The 16,462-nt window shown below is 44.0% G+C and overlaps 1 long non-coding RNA gene and 1 pseudogene across 1 annotated transcript in view; one reads left to right on the top strand and one right to left on the bottom strand.

Annotated features, from left to right (window-relative positions):
- Positions 1-12,911: 12,911 nt before the first annotated feature.
- LOC110301510 overlaps positions 12,912-16,462 on the top strand; it is a 47,565-nt gene continuing 44,014 nt past the window's right edge. The window contains exon 1 of the long non-coding RNA XR_002378722.1: positions 12,912-13,095. This is a non-coding gene — a long non-coding RNA (uncharacterized LOC110301510). The remainder of the gene's footprint in view (positions 13,096-16,462) is intronic.
- Positions 13,331-13,824, bottom strand: LOC110301506 (annotated as a pseudogene).

The following is a 16,462-nucleotide window of genomic DNA, read 5'->3' as shown; positions in this document are numbered from 1 at the left end:
GAAGGTCACCAGAGCTCATGAGTCACTTTATGTATTCTTTTGCTCACTTGGATTTACTGAATGGTTCCACATTCTCACTGTGGCTGAGTGTTAGGAGAGCATTTTCTGCATCTGCGATTTTTACCTTGAACTCTTGATTTCAACTAGGAAAAAAAAATTCTTAAAACTCTGTCAGTGGCAACAGGATGCACACACCCACACCCAGACACCACACATACCATGTCCTCCCCCACACACCATACAACACAGTACCAGTACCCACCACACGCAGCACAGCACACACACCACCCCCACTCACTCACATCACACCAGACACCACACACACAGACCCCGCCCCAACCCCCACCCACTCCACGGCTTTATAGTGCTGACAGTAGCTTGAGTTCCTTCTTCAGAGACCTCTATTCAGACACTTGACCTAGCTACAGAAAAGAATGTCAGGGAAAACCAGTGTGAAGCAGAGTTGAAGTTGATGAAAAGGATTTTAGTGCAGATGCTAAGCTTGAGGACGGAGAGAGGTGCTTGGGAAGAAAGCAAGACACACCCAAGAGCACCAGTGTAGCTTCTGGACGAGTGCCGGGCTTCTTCCTCGCCTGTGTTGTGTCAACCACACAGTTTTGGTGCACTCTGAGCTATTATTGTCTTTAAAGGAGCCAACTTGTAATCTAATTTAATTTTTTATTGCCTTTTCAGTTTCCCCTTTTAAATGTAAGGTTTCACTATGTAGACCAGTCTGGCCTCGAACTCACAGGGATCCACCTGCCTCCCTGGTGCTGGGATTAGAGGTATGAGCCACAACATCCAGCTCTTTACTCTTTACAATTTTTTTTTAATTTTAAATGGCTGCCTTTCATGACTTTCTGCTCTGATCTTCATTATTGTCTTCTGCACACTTCTGGCTTAGTGCTCTGCCCTTTCTAGGGTCTTCAAGATTCAGGGTAGGTTAACAAGCTGAGATCCTTTTTTTCTATCACGGGCATCTATACATTTATAGTCAGGGCTGCATAGTGACTCCCTGGGTTAAAAACCAGCTTAAACTGTTTCATGATTTAGCCTGTAGTCTACCCCAGAGAGTGTTCATGTGCATTTGAGACTTGTAGTCTTGTTGCGTGAAATATAAAAATGGCACCCATAGTATGGTGATTTCCCTGGTCCCAGTGTCTCTGTGGTCCCCAGCCGTTCTCTTGTGGCAGACCCTGCTCACATTCCCAGACATCCACCCGCTGTGGTTAGCTGTCACAAATCCTCGTAACCCGGTAAAATCAAAACTCTAGAGGCTTTTAATTTAACTCAATTGATATAAACACAAGCTACACACCTTGATGGGGCAAACAACATTCTACTTATTATTTAATAATCTATTTAAGAAATCTCCAATACTTATGGCTCCCAGGAATATGTGGTTCTGGCTCCTCTTTCTCTCCTATAAGTTCCATCTTGTCTCCTCATCTCCGTCTCCCTCACTCTCTCTATCTCTCTGTACTGTCTCTAAAACTCTCAGCCTGCCTTCTTTTTCTGCTGCCCAGTCACAGGCTCTAGCCTTATCTTGTGCCTGCCCTCACCTGCATATAGACAGCAACTCACATAGTCTGTCACTGGGAACTGCTCTATTGATGCCTCATTGGCTTTTAATGTCTTTAAGCCCTCTCTCTGTTTCCTTACCTATCTTCTGTGTGGTTGCTCTGTTCATTGATGAAAGTAAAGTAACAAGGTCTACCATTGCCATAACTGAATTACTTTTGTATTATTTTGAGTCAGAATTCATAGACCAGGCTGGCCTTGGGACTTGAGTCCCTCCTGTCCCATCCTTCCAAGTTCTAGGGTTACAGGCATATAACACACTCTGTTCTAGATTTTTATGGTTAGTTTTCATGATACACATACACACACACACACACACACACACACACACACACACATAATCTTATTTTTTAAAATAGAGTTTGGTGATCTGTATTATTTCATCATTTCACCATTAATAATCAGGGAAGCAAAGCTTAAGTCTGGCGCCTTAATCTGCTTGGATGTCCTGTCACCCTTAATTGATTATAATGGGTATATGTAGATTTATATCTGCTATTATTCTCTTTCCCTGGGTTCTCTGCCTTTATCTGGTGTTCGACTGAGCTGCTACCTCTCACCATTTCCTCCATTGTTTTGACAATGCTTAGGACAATTTGTTTTACATTTCAACTGAAATAAATTCAGGTTGTGGGTCATTCATTCCCTCCATCCAGTGAACTAGCCCTAGTAAGAGTCATTTTCGAGGACAGTCTTTAATGTTCTTTCTGACAGGAATGGGTACCTCTTTCCTGGTCATCTCTGATAACGTCTAGCTTCCTTTAATATTTACTGGCGAAATCTCCATTTTCTGAGCAATCCTTATCCACGGTGAAGGAGGGTCTTTAGAGAGAGCTTCGGAACCTTCTGCTTTTATGGATGTTGTAGTTCTTTTGAATCCCTATTCTGGCTGTCAAGCAGGAGAGAAGTGCCTCTGATCTTGGCTGACTTCATCTCTTGTGAAATCTTTGCCCTTTGAGCAAGGGGTCCCTGTACTTGGCATATCAAGCACCCATACTCTTGGCTACACTGACTAGGAATTATATTTTCAGCCTGGAGCAGAGAGGAGAAACACGTTGCCACGTTCCCTTTGGTAAGACACACACTTCTTAACTAGGAGAAGGGACTAGGGAAGAGGAAGCCATATCTGTCAGCCAGGCTCCCAATTAGAGCTGAAAATCCACCAAGTTGCCTAGGAATGGTGAAGCTGAGAATCCAGTAAGGTGCCCAGGAATGGAGGTGCTGGCTGGTCGTGGTATTATGGGCTCACTGTTATTACAAGGAGTTATCAGATTGTCTTGAATAGATGTTTCTGTCTTTCAGTGGACCCTTGGGACAGTTTCTAGACACTCAGAAAATGATTTTCATCAGCTATGATTGTTTCACTAGAAAGTAGGCCCTAAGGGATCTTCATACTGCTGGAAGTAGAAGCGAGAGCCACTTCTTTGCAATCTAAAAATGCTCTTAATTACAATCCAATCTAAAAGCACTCTTAAATGCGAATAAACATGTCAGAATGTGGCTGTGTTTTAGAAAGTTGAGATGGATATAAAATACTGAATGAAGAAATGTGTATGCACCAAAGTTCCAGTAGGAAGTAGACATTAATAGCATATTTAAAAGCTCAACTGAAGGACAGAAGAGGAGTGGTATAATGCAGTGGTCAAGGGCTTATGTAGCTTGTATGAGGACCTGGTTTCACTCCAACACCTAAAATAACAAACAAATAAACAAAACCACCCCCTGCCCCTGGCAATATGAGTAAGGCTAAAAGTGATAACCAAGGCATGACAGAGGCCAGGAAAAGACATCTGCTTGCCTCAAAGAAGGCTCGAGGAAGTGGTTTTTCAGAAACACACTGGAGCTCTTGGCAGAGAAATGTTTTACCAGACAGGAGCTTTATGTCCGGGATCACAGTCAGTTGGCCTGGAGGAGAGGAAGGAAGGAGGCTGGCGTGGGAGGAAGCTCACTTCCAGAAGTGCTCACTACACTCAATTTCTGATCTCCTGCCAATTCCTCTACCTAGTGGAAGCCAGAGGACAAAGCAAGCTAGAGGGCTGCTGTGTACTCATCTCCTGGAGATCACATTGGGGCAAAGTGGGGTATAGATCTGCAGTACCAGTATGGGTACCAGCCCTTGATGTGTGACCATCACTGTCCCCCCCGCCCCCCCCGGGAATAGAGGGTTTCAGAGCTTCACTGAGTAGTGTGACACAGTCACACTTCTCCCAGCATGCACCTCTGCTGGCATCCATGAAGTTCACCTTCAGGAGTTGCACTGTGCCTTGTGATAGTCAAAAGCAACTTTCAGTCAGCCTGGGAGGTAGATGCAAAGATGCTAGCGAAAGTTACAGAGCTCTGGAAGACTGGTAGGGAGGCTGTTTAATGCATCAATTATCAAGGAGCACCGCCTTCGTTTTGTGGGTCAGTTGTCCAATAGACAGCATAACAATAACATGAGCTTAGAAGGTGGGGAAGAGAGAAATCTTGCAAAGGGTCTCTTTTTGGTTAGTGACCATGGGAGACCGTCTGCAATGAATCACTCCATATCCAGCACTGGTGACATTCGACTGTCTCAGCAACAGCCCAGTGAGTCAGCTGGAATGACTCACACATGCTGATGCGAATGAGGACAAGTGGCTCCCCGCCTTCCAGATCGTTCTTCATAAGCCCCACCCCAACCCCGCTTCAGCAGGGTTTCATGCAGGCATTTACCAGAGTTACCCTAGAAGTCACATCCTAGCCTCTGGGGCTCCCACTTCCTCTCCCCACTATGTCTACCTTCTTATTTGTTCCCATGACATTCTTTTGTTTCTCTTTATAGTTTCTCAGACTTTTTTTCTGTTCTATGGTTCCAGAGCATCTAAGATGTATACACTATTATATAAAAATAATACTTGATGTGGGGACCTAAGAGACAGAGTGGAATCTCTGGAGATTTCTGTAGGTGATATGGAAAGCAGAGCAGAGATCTTGGAAACAGACTTGGTGGTGTGGCATTGGAGTTAGACAGACTTCTTGGTGGGCAAGTGGATAGGGAGAGGGGCCGTGGCTAGGTGATAAAGGCGGCAGACTTGCAAGATGTCTGGCTTCTTTCTCCCTTTCCTGATCTGAGATGAAATCCTGGCAGCTTAAAACAAAGGCCCATGGGCTTTATCTCCCACCAGAGACATCCCCCTCCACCCCCGCTGACCGGGGGGTGGGGTGGGGTTTAACAAGTTCAGAGATGGATCAGGACGCATTTACAGACAGTCGTGGGCCTATCAGTTATCCATATCCTGTCTTTCTTCAATTTGAACAACTTTAAGTTTGGGGGAGGAAGACCCATCAGAGACTTAAAAAACTCCACCCCTCAAGATGAGACTGGATTTTTTTCTCCCTGAGTCCCACTCCACGGGTAGTGAAAGATGAATGCATATGTCCCTACATAAGTTGGTTTTCCTTTAGTTACCTTCCCAAAGTCATGATGTGCATACAGAAAATGAGTTATATTGAAGAGCTTAAAGTCTGACAATTTTTACCTATGGCTTCTGGGGTAAGGAGATAGGTATACTTAGAGATAAAGAATGAAAGGACAATAGAAAAGGAAATTGATTGTTGGGGCTCTGGTATAGGGCCCCCCAAATAAGCTCTCTTGGCACTTGATAAAACTGCAAAGATATGGTCACCATGACCTCTCTCTTTTCTCCTGACATATAATCCTAAAGGAATTCTCTGACCTACTTTGCCTGAAGTTGGAGATAAAACTTTTATCCCAGTGGGAAGCCATCCAGGCAAAGAAGAGTCTGTGTAAACAGGCCTTGTGAGGTGCCATCAGCTCAGCTTATTGAGGTCATAGTCTGTTTCTATCTAGTCACACGTCTCTGCAGCTCTCTAGCTCTGTGGAATGGAAGCATAAAAACACAGCTTTTCTTGGGTCTTTGGGGTCTGTTCTTTTTGTTTTTCTGCGTGGTATTAAAAAAAAAAATCAGCCAACAGCTTCACGCACCCTAGGCAAACTTCATTTCTGACCCTCCCATGCCACGTTAAATTTAAAGTGAATTTATTATGCTTTTCTATTGCTAATCTGTCTTTTGTCATAGATGTGTCAAGTGGATGGGTGAAGACAGAGTGTATACTTTCTCTTGTACAAAATACATTTTCCACAAACAGAACACAATATTTAGCACAGAGGGTTTTTCTTAAGATCCAATTCTATTATCGTTTTATCGGTATGCTAAAAATACTAACTCTAAATCATCAAAACCATCCGTGCGATGGCTCTGTACTCATGGGACTTGCTGTGTAAACGCAAGGACCTGATCTGGAGTTCCCAGCATCCATATACAGAGCCGGCAGAAGCCTCCGGGGTTCCTGTAACGCCAGAGCTGGAGGGGCTGGGGTGAGGAGCAAGACTCAAGGCCTCCCTAAGGCTTGTGGGCTACCGGGCTAACCTCAGGTTCAGGAAGAGACCCTACCTCAAAGGAGCAATTCAGTGATTGATTTAATAGGCGATTCTCACCTGGCTGATGCACACTCATGTATGGGCATGTGGAATTGTACACACAAGTGTACGTATAACACACACACACACATCCATTAAAATTTTAAAAAGTTGAAAACCCATTAATTATAAGGCACAGTGTTAACTGCTAAGTGAGCAGGAACCATTAAGAGTAAACCCCTCCTCTTAACAGAGAGAAGGCTATAACTCCTTTAAAGACTCTTAATGTACCAGGCATCATAGTGCACACTATAATATCAGCATTTGGGAAACTGAGGCAGTAGAATTGTGAGTTTCAGGTCAACCTGGAATAAACAGTGGGTCATAGACTAGTCTGGGGTCCTTAGTAAGAACATGTCTCCCAAAATAGTAAAAAAAATGTAACCAAACCAATTGAACAAGATTGCTAATAAATAGTTATTCGTTCTTGTGTTTTTTTAAAAAAGAGGTAGAATATTAATTAATTAAATTATTTATGATTTTTTTTTAAATCAAGCTTTCTCTGCCTAGCCCCATTCATTCTGAAACTCACTCTGTAGACCAGGCTGGCCTGGAACTCAGAGATCTGCCTGCCTTTGCCTCCCAAGTGCTGGGATTCAATGTGTGCGCCACTACCGCCTGGGTAGTTGTTTGTTTGTTTGTTTGTTTTCCATCCTGGAGAAAGGTAAAGGGAAGCAGCCAAAGCCTTGGAGTCACTTTGCCTCATTCGTTTAGAGCGGCAGTTCTCAACCTCCCAAATGCTGGGACCCTTTAATACAGTTCCTTATATTCCATAAAAGTATTTGCAGTGCTACTTCATAACTTAATCTTGATACTGGATCACAATGTAAACACTTTTGGAGACAGGCGTTTGCCAGTGCTCGGAGCCCACGAGTTGAGATCTGCTGTTTTAGAGGATCTGGTGGAGTAAACCTAACTCAGTACAATACGGAACTGAGCATGCCCAGCTATGTTCTTGCCCACCACCTTTCTCCTGTCAGGGTGTAATCTGTGACCTTAAACATCATGCTCAGGCACATGTTGGCCACTGTATGTGCTTCCTCACATGGGCATGTGTAGGCTCCCCAGCATCCCAAATCCCCATGCTCTTCTCCTGGGAAGATAATGCTTTGCAGATAGTCCCCATGTTCCCTATTCTCCTGTCTCTCTCCTGGCTGTCCTTTTGGGCTTTGTACACTTTTAGATGGTAGTCCACTGTGTTTGTGACAGCTATACTCAGAGCTTTTAGTCTATATATATATATATATATATATATATATATATATATATATACACACACACACATATATAGATACACATACAAACACATACATATGTGCATATACACATATACACACATATACACATATACATACATACATATATACATATATACAAACACACACATATATATACACATATGCATATATACACACATATATATGCATACATGCATATACACACATATACAAACATACACACACACACATACTCACACATATACACACATACCCCCACAGAATACCCCCACATACACATGTACACACATACACATGCACACACATACACACATACACATACACACAATACACACATACACACATATACACACATACACACACATGTATATACATACGTACTTATGTACATACATATATATAAATCCTCAGAGTGAGGAGCCCTGCATGTGTGCCTCCTTCATCTTCAAATGACAAATGAATATGGAAGAAAGGATTCTCAGTGAGCTTTTACTAGGGGGTTCCAGTGATGAGAACATTTCTCAATTTCTGTAAATGTTGGTATTGAGTCAACCTAATTCTGTGTCTTCCCACAGTGATTATTCCAGACGAAACTGTGAAGAACATTAGTCTAGGAGAAGGGCTATTTCGGTACAAAGACCAGAAAAGTAATGATCAGCAGAGGATTGGATCCGGGAGACTTCAGGTTAGTGTGCCCACATGGCCGAGGACCGTCTCACATCTCAGGATGTGGGACTTAATTACAGATATGGTAAAAATGACAGAAGCTGGCCATGGCTTTCAGAAGCATCACAATTTGGTCCTGATGTTTCATGTGAACAATGGTTTATATTCTTCTTGGGTGACATCTGTTGTTCTAAGATGAGCTCAATCCTCACACGGAGCTTAGAACAACAGAGGAAAGCCTATTTTGTGTAAACAGCCTGATAGAGACGTATCTATGAGAATTGCTTTAGTTGGTGAGAGAAAAAGGATGTGGTATCACCCTAATTCCTCAGCGAATATAAACTTAACCCTGAGCAGGCGGTCAGCAGCTGTCTTAAAACCCTAGGGAAACAGGAAGTCTTGACTGGCTGGGAACCGATTAGCACGATTAGCACGTATTTGTCTTGCAGGAGTGTTTGGGTAAGTTAAACGTCTCTGGTCCCTTAAGGCTGCCGAGGCAGGAGGTGAGAGGCGGCAGGGGTCTGATAGGATTTTTGTCTGTGTATCTTAGTGCTTTGGGATCAGGAAAGGCAGGCAGGGTCTTAGGACCCCTCTGAGGTTATCTCCTGAAACTCAGTCCTTGCAACAATGGGGCCCAGAGCAACACAGATTCAGTGGCAGCCACAAAGGACAAAGGTGAGAGGAAAGACTGACTTGGGCTGGATCCGCAGGATCTGGCTCTCTCTTGCTGTGAGAATGCAGTGGCCAAGTGACTTAGCTTCACTCAGCACCAGCTTCCTTGGTGGTGGCCGGGAAGATTGACCAACTTCAAGCATGTAAAGTGTACAGTGCAGGCATCCCAGGGACTTACAGGCCAGAGGCCATCCTGGTGTTCTCAGCTGCAGACAGGCCTGACCAGCCACCCTCATCCAAGAGAAGATATGTTTCCACGTGTTCACTCAACACGCTTGTGGGACACATCTCCCCACATTCAAAGCTCTCCATTACTATATAAAAATTTGAGTTTCTTAGGGGAAAAAAAATCAATAAAAAGCAAGCCTTTATATCTTCCATGGAAAAGGAAGTGGGCCTTTCCCCTTCATACTGACGACAAATGACTCATATTCACGGCAAGATAAGTATTTGAAAGAAAATTGGCTTGTAGTGATTTTGTGTATAGTCATAGTAATAGTAATAAGAATATACCAGCAAACAAAACAACAAAAGGCTTGGATACTCTTACACTACCAGGCCCTACAAGACAAATTATTTAAATCCATCTGTTTTTGGAAGTTGGACAAAACTATCACTGTGGAAATTCCAATCAGCAGATTTTAACTAAAATACGTGTTTCTGAAAAACCTGCTTTGAGAGTGGATCCTTATAGGCACAGATTCAGCCTGTCTTCTCACATGTGAGGCTACCCAGATCAGTCTGGAGCAGGGAAGGTGAGCATTTGAGCAACACACGCTCCTTTTGTTCTTTCAGCAGAGACAGAATTCATATACATCCTGGAAAGTCCATGCTTTCCATCTGGACCAACAGGAGTTCAAGTCCTGGTGGTGGTTGTGGTGTGTGTGTGTGTGTGTGTGTGTGTGTGTGTGTGTGTGTGTGAGACTATACATATAGATACTAGTTGTTGATGATCAGTGCACCTCTGGAACACTGGTATCAAAGGTGTGCACCACCACTGCCCTGCTTCCATGATACTTTTTGAGGCAGAGCCTGTCACTGATTCTGGAACTCATTGATTCAGATAGTCTGGTTGGCCTCCCAGTGCCAGAGAACTTCCTGTCTCTGCCTTCTCAGTGCTTGCATTCCAAGTGTATGCTGATGTGCTTGGATGCTAGAAGTAGAAACTCAAGTCTACAAGCTTGTATAGACAGCACTTTACTGATTGAGCCCCTTCCCTGCCCCTCACCTATCCCCTAGGGCCGATGCTATCTGAATCACCTGGGAAATAATTTTCACCTGTAAAGGATGGTGACACTTACCTTCTGAGGTTCCTGTGAGGATGAGATGGAGCAATGTGTACACAGTATTGCCCAGCTCATTAAAGTAATCCATTGGAAAGCCTAGAAGCTCATGCACAGTACGTATAATGTAAGGGGAGCCACATAGTATAGTATAGACCACAAATAATCTGTCTTTGCATGGCACGGAGTTCTTGAGCATGATTCAACCGAGACTCCTTAGTTACATGAGATTGAAATGCACCTTTTTGGTTGAGCATCGACGTTGTGACTGGTTTTGCTATAGTTTCTGGTTTAGTCATGGGAATATGATCGTTCCTGGGTTCTTGATCTTTGTTAATATTCAAAGGTCTCAGATTAAGGCTTAGTGCTCGCTTACTGAAAAGGAAACTAAGGGTTCTAAAAGGCACTTCAAGAGAGGCCAAAGAGCTGCTTAGCTAACGCCGATCCCTGTTGGCTTTTAGATTAAGGGTCATCTAACACTTCTGGGGCAGTGTCTGAAGAACTCTCTGGAGCCTGGGGAAGACCAACCCTTGGATTAGTTAGAAGATTTAGACTAAGGAGCTTCCACTTAAAATTCTAACAAACCAACTCTTGACTTCTAGAACCTAAACTGAGAGGCCAGGTCCCACTGGAGCCACGGAGAAGGCTGCCGAGTAGGGTCTATGTTACTGTTCTTACGTTATAGGCTACAGGAGACCCCAAGTCTCAGAGTCACCGTAAAGCTGGGGAGAGTAAGATCTTGTACTCAAGAAAGATTTCATTTTCTATCAAACTCCTGACGGGATTACCCGGAAGACAAATATGTCTCTTAAATTTCAACCCTGGGCGAACCTCTTGGTTTTCTTCTATTTCTTCTTTCTTTTTTTGTTTTATTTTATTTCTTAAAAATATTTAATAATCACTTCTACAGGAAAAGAAAATGGTGGGTGCATTGAAAGTGGGGAGAGACCTCAAGCTTATCTTTCTGTGAGTTTACACCCTCCCAAGTAAAGATTTCCTTTACTGGTAAATCCAGTCAGTTTTATAGCATTCTCAACTCTGGCTCATGCTTTGAATACCAAGGCTTGCACTTGCTGAGATCCGTTCCACTCTGGTTAATTTAGCTCCCTGGGAGGGGAGGGCCCAACTTCTCCAAGGACTACTAATATACACGCCAGTGCAGAGCTGCAGGGCTGTGTAAGTTTCAAGCCCAAGATCCTCTAGCGGTCTCATCACTGGAATACAAGGAAGAAAGAAATCCGTTGTAGTATATAGAGCAGCTTCATGTAAGTGTGGGGGCTGGGCTTGAGGGCATGTGAGTGTTCCTAAGTGCCTTTGGATAACAGAGAAGAGAGTGTCACGGACGACCAGAGCAATGAGCGCGAGACAAAGCACTGTCAGTGAGAACTTCCAAGAAGCAGAGAAGAGAACATGCCCTGAGTCCTTTCTGAAAAGGACAGGATGGATATACAGTTGAATGTGCAGAGAGCACCATCATCACAATAGAAGGGACTACACCAGTAACCCCAAGCTTGCCTACTTCTGCTGGGCTGTGGGAATCAGGCATGCCATGTTTATCTGCTAGGAGGTTTTGCCTCCTCTGGGACCAGCAGGAAGGCAGTGTTATCTTCATTGTTTCCCACATCCAGCCCTAGAAAGTTTACAGAAGTTGGCTCTGGATTGACAGTGAAAATGGACAGGCCAAGATTGCAGATTCCCTCAATTTACATGACACAGTAAATGAATGACTTCTCCATTGACAGATACCACTGTGGGGCCCACAGTGACAGAGAGTAACACAGCAAGATGAAAAAAGAGAAAGGAAACAAAGACTTGGTATCTTAAAAATATCAAATTATTTTAATGCTAAATGGGCACTAAGAGGATCTGAATGGATACATAATTTATGTAAATCTATGTAAACGCAGGTACCAATTACAAGGAAAAGGATTGGGTGGCATTCCTAAAGGACCGGTCATGCTCTAAGCTGTCACCTGCCAATCTGCTTCTCCCTGGAGTTAGATTCACACCAGATGGCAGCAGTTATAAATGAAGAAGCCTGCTTCCTTGATCCTTCACCTTCCTGTCTAATTTACGCATCTGTGAACTTTGAAGTGCTAACACTGCTTTGGTTAGCGCTCAAGGACCCATTTAGGGATTGCAACAGGATGCTGGTTCTAGAGAGAGTGATTCCTGAGCATGTATGCAGATTTTGCTAGGATCCTATAAGGCATGTGAAGGTATTGTATGTAAGCTGTTTTGACCTTACAAGACAGGTTTTATTCATTGCTGGGAAAACAGGAAAACCAAACACATTGCAAATCAGAAATCTCATTTGTTTTTTGTTTTTTGTTGGTTTTTTTTTTCTGAATGGAGACATTGCAAACATGCAGCTGAGCACATAGACACAGGCACGTGCACATCTCATTACTTCTGATGGAGCTGGTACGATGTCTCCAGTGAACTGCACTTCTGCCCCTGATCACACACATGGTGTTCACTGCAGCTCTTTCCTCCATAAGAGTGTTCTCTAGATTACTAAGTCAGCATCATTATCCAAATAGACATCTGCTCTATTTTCTTGTTCATAATGATAATGACTAGCTGGGGTCACAAAGGATAGGCCTAACACATAGCCGCCAAATGGAAAATTTGAGGAAAGTGGAAACTTCGGGAAAAAAAGTGTAATCGTGTTTCCCTATTCACTTAGAAACAACAAAAACACAAAACCAACTCACAAGCAAGCAAATGAAAAAAAAATACTGTCTTACATTAGTCATTGCGTTTCATTAGAATTTTCAGGGCTCCAGACCTAGGATTTAGAGTTCACGTGTTAAAGATTAGAAGAAGTGTTAAATGCTCAAAACCCATGGACTTCCAAGGGCCACTTGAAGCTTGCAGCCTGTCTATGAGTTCCATCTTACTGGACAACCTCTGAGGAGATGTGGTACACTAGTGGGCAGTTTGTTCTGTTGGAGATCTGAGGAGCAGGGCTCCCCCCCACCCCTCCCGGACCAATGCTAGGTCTTCAGTCCTGCATACTGGGAAGGGTGGGATGCAGGAATGGAGTCCAGAGGCTCTGGCTGCAACACACCGTGGTTCTGGCACTAAGCAAGAGCTGACCTTTCCTAAGTCAATATTGGAAACTCCCCTCCAGGAGAGTCCTGTGGTGTGAGGTCTGAGCACACACTGAAACCTCCGTGGAGATCCACAGGTGAATCATCTGGTGGGAAGTGGAAGTGTTTCTAGGAACAGTCCCGCAGTTCCTGTTCGGCTTGTTAAGCTCCAAGCTTTCCAAATACTGGCAAGTATTGGGAGTTGTATTGAACTCCAGAACGTAACTGGATCTCAGAGTCCACGTCTATGCACAGATCTTGTACATCTCATCTCTGAGAGATGAGATAATTAACTTTTTTTTCTTGGTACTGGTACTTTATTTCTTTTGTACTTTAGGCCATGAATTCACATGCAATGGGCTCCAACAGCTCAGGCTCTTTTCCATTAGTCCTCACAAAGTGTGCTTCTCTGGGTGGCGCAGGCTGGCGCTTCAGCTGCACCCAGGTGCCCTTCTCTTTGGCTTCCTTTTTCTTCTGATCGTTCTCCTTCACTCGCTTCAGGAAGCTGTCTCTGCTCTTTCAGTGCTTTATGTGCTCAATCTGCACATTGATCCTCTTGGCCAGAATTTTGCCCTTAACCTGCTTGGTTACAATGATGCCCATGGCATGCTGGGTGACATTGTAGACTCTTCCGGTTTTGCCGTGGTAGCACTTATGGGGCATTCCTTTTTGAACAGTGCCCATTCCCTTGATGTCTACAATATCACCCTTCTTGTAGATTTGCATGTATGTGGCCAACGGAACAACGCCATGTTTCCTAAGAGGCCTAGAGAACATATACCGGGTGCCTCTCCTCTTTCCCTGTGTGTTCATCATTTTGGTGAGTTACTGGACGATGGCTGCGGCCGAGATAATTCACTTTTATGAACTTCAATTTAAGATAAAAGGAACAGTCTTGAGAGCCCACGTGCTCTGTACATGAGATAAATAAACCCCCAAACAAACCCAGCTTGGTGAGCTCACGAGTGGGAGGGGGCAGAGGGGGCGGGGCTGTGAGGTCTTCTTTCTCAGTTTCCGTATTCCGTATTCCGGTATGAAGCTGGAATGGGTCCTTGCATGGGAGGAGGGAGGAGTTCACTGGTTTTGAGCTTTTTCTCAGCTTGCCTTTTGGAGGAGCACTTGACATTCCTTCACTCTTTCCGAATCCCCGATGCGTTGTCTGGGCTTTGTTTTCTAAGGGTATAATTTCTTGGATGAGACAAATGTCTTCATTTTGTACATTGTGGTTGGTTGACACTGAGTGAAAACGAGAGTGTAAATCACCTACTCCAATTACGGGGCTGAAGACCAGGAAGTGCTTTGTAGTCATTAAGTGCTCTACCAATTTTTAAGGATAATGCATTTTTCATGTCAGTTTTATACCCCAAATTTATGTCAGTTAGCTACAAATATGCTTTGCTTTGAAATTCTCTGAGGCTTAGCCAGAGTTGATGAGACCTCAGAAGCTATAATAAAAGTCCAAAATGCCTTCACATAGCTTTCTTAACTCTATATGTCTGGCTTCCTCCGGATGCTGGTCTGTTGATGGCACCCCGCACCTCCTATGTCTGTCAGCAGAGGTGGTACACTGGCTGGAAACTATTTTGCTATAAGCAATAAAAGAACTTGAGAATGTCTTAAATAAATTAGAGTTGGTTTTTCTCACATCATCAAAGGTCTGGAGGTTTTAATAGTTTTCTGATTGGCTCATTAGCTCAGTATCACAAGGGCTGATGTCTCTGAGTCCCTTAGCTCTTCTGTCTTCCTTGCAAGATGGTGTCTGCAGAACAGTGTAAACACTGGACCCGCTGTTTGAAAGGAGAAGGTGACGCCTTCTGGTTTTTGTTTTTATATCATTTACCCCCCCCCCCGCCCCCTTTAAATGCCGTTTAATCTATTCCTTTTGTGTGTCTCTGTGTAGGCATGCATATGCCACAGTGAGCACGTGGGGGAGTCAGGGGACAGCGTTTTTTGAGTTGATTCTCTCCTTCCACTTCATCAGGTCTGGAGAGTAACTGCAGCTCACTGTGCTTGGCAGCTGGCGCCCTTATCTACTGAACCTTCTTGCCAGGCCCAGTGTTCTGGTTTTAAGAGAGGATCTTTACATCTTGACGTTCTTCCACTGAGAAGTAGAATTTAAACCCTTCAACCCTGAGCACGAGTTTATGAACGCTTCAATCAATAGGGCAGAGCAGAAATAAACAGTTCGCCACTTTCCAGGCTAGACCATGAAATACCAAGCAGCTTCTGGAATGTTCTTATGGGGCACGCACTTTCGGGGGGGCTCCCACTGGGTGCTCCCACTGAAAGTCTTCTCTTGGGATTTTCCTTTCAGAGTCCACACCAGCCACCCACGAGAAAGATGGAGAGGCTCCTAAAAGAGTCTCTAAAAATGGAAGACATCTGTGGAGTTCAGGAGCATGAGTCAGCACTGTGGATAATTGCTGTGTATTAAGAGCTCAGCAGAGCCTGCTGACCACACGGTGCACAGCAAGATGTTCTTAGCCCCGTGTTTACTCTCAGACTGTACATGTTTTTTCAATCAGCCAGAGAGGCTCAGCTCTGCTTTCCGAAGCTGCATTTGCTTTTCAGAGGACAAGAGGCAAGCTGCATACTCTTTCCCTTTTCCTGTTGCATTCTTTGCAACAGAAGAATGGGTTGGCAGTCTCATACTTTCTTACTGCTGAGAGCCCATTTTACAATATCCTACTATCTAGATATTGTTGTGCCCATTAAGTGTTCTCGAGCCTCAAAAGACAACCAAGGAGCCAACAACTCTGATCATTTAAGGTTGAGCTTGGGCCACACTGCCATCTCTGATGCAGCAGGACGGGAGGGAGAAGCCCTGAGCTTTCAGTGGGACAAGGTTTTATAGGAAATGGTGAGCAAGTAAGCAAGTGAGGGGGTTTCCAGGCTGGCACATATCTGATTGGGGGGCTATTAAGGAATTTTGTTGTCCTTTAACATAACTGACTTGTGCTAGAGCCAAACCATAAACTTAACTTCCGTTTTCCTCCTGATTGGTGGTTATTAAGAAGTGAAGTGCCAGGGGCAGGCTTGTAACTGGTATGCACAGGTTTGATGGGGAGTAACCTGGAAACTGGTGCTAGAGAGTTCAACCTTAGGTCAGGTTCTGTAAGATGGAGTCTGAACCCAAGATCTGGTCTTTCAATATCTAAAATGCGCGCGCGCGCGTGTGTGTGTGTGTGTGTGTGTGTTCATATATGTGTGTGGGGTGCATGTATATATGTTTATATATATGTCTGTGTATTTGTGTATTGTCAATGTCTTTCTTTCTCTCTTGAAATATACTGTTTTCTCTTGAAAACATCATTAGCTCTGACAGCTACTAGTCACTATTTGATTTCTACCTTCACTTTTGGCCCTGTTTTCACTTTTTACTGTTGTAGAAAGACCTGCTGTTGCCCCCACTGTGTTTGTGTTTTAGTTTACCCTTTTTTTCCCAGTGCCTAGAATATGAGGAGA

This window comes from Mus caroli, chromosome 1, assembly GCF_900094665.2.
Source record: "Mus caroli chromosome 1, CAROLI_EIJ_v1.1, whole genome shotgun sequence".
Classification (NCBI taxonomy): Eukaryota; Metazoa; Chordata; class Mammalia; order Rodentia; family Muridae; genus Mus; species Mus caroli.
This window is presented reverse-complemented; position numbering and strand designations above follow the sequence as displayed.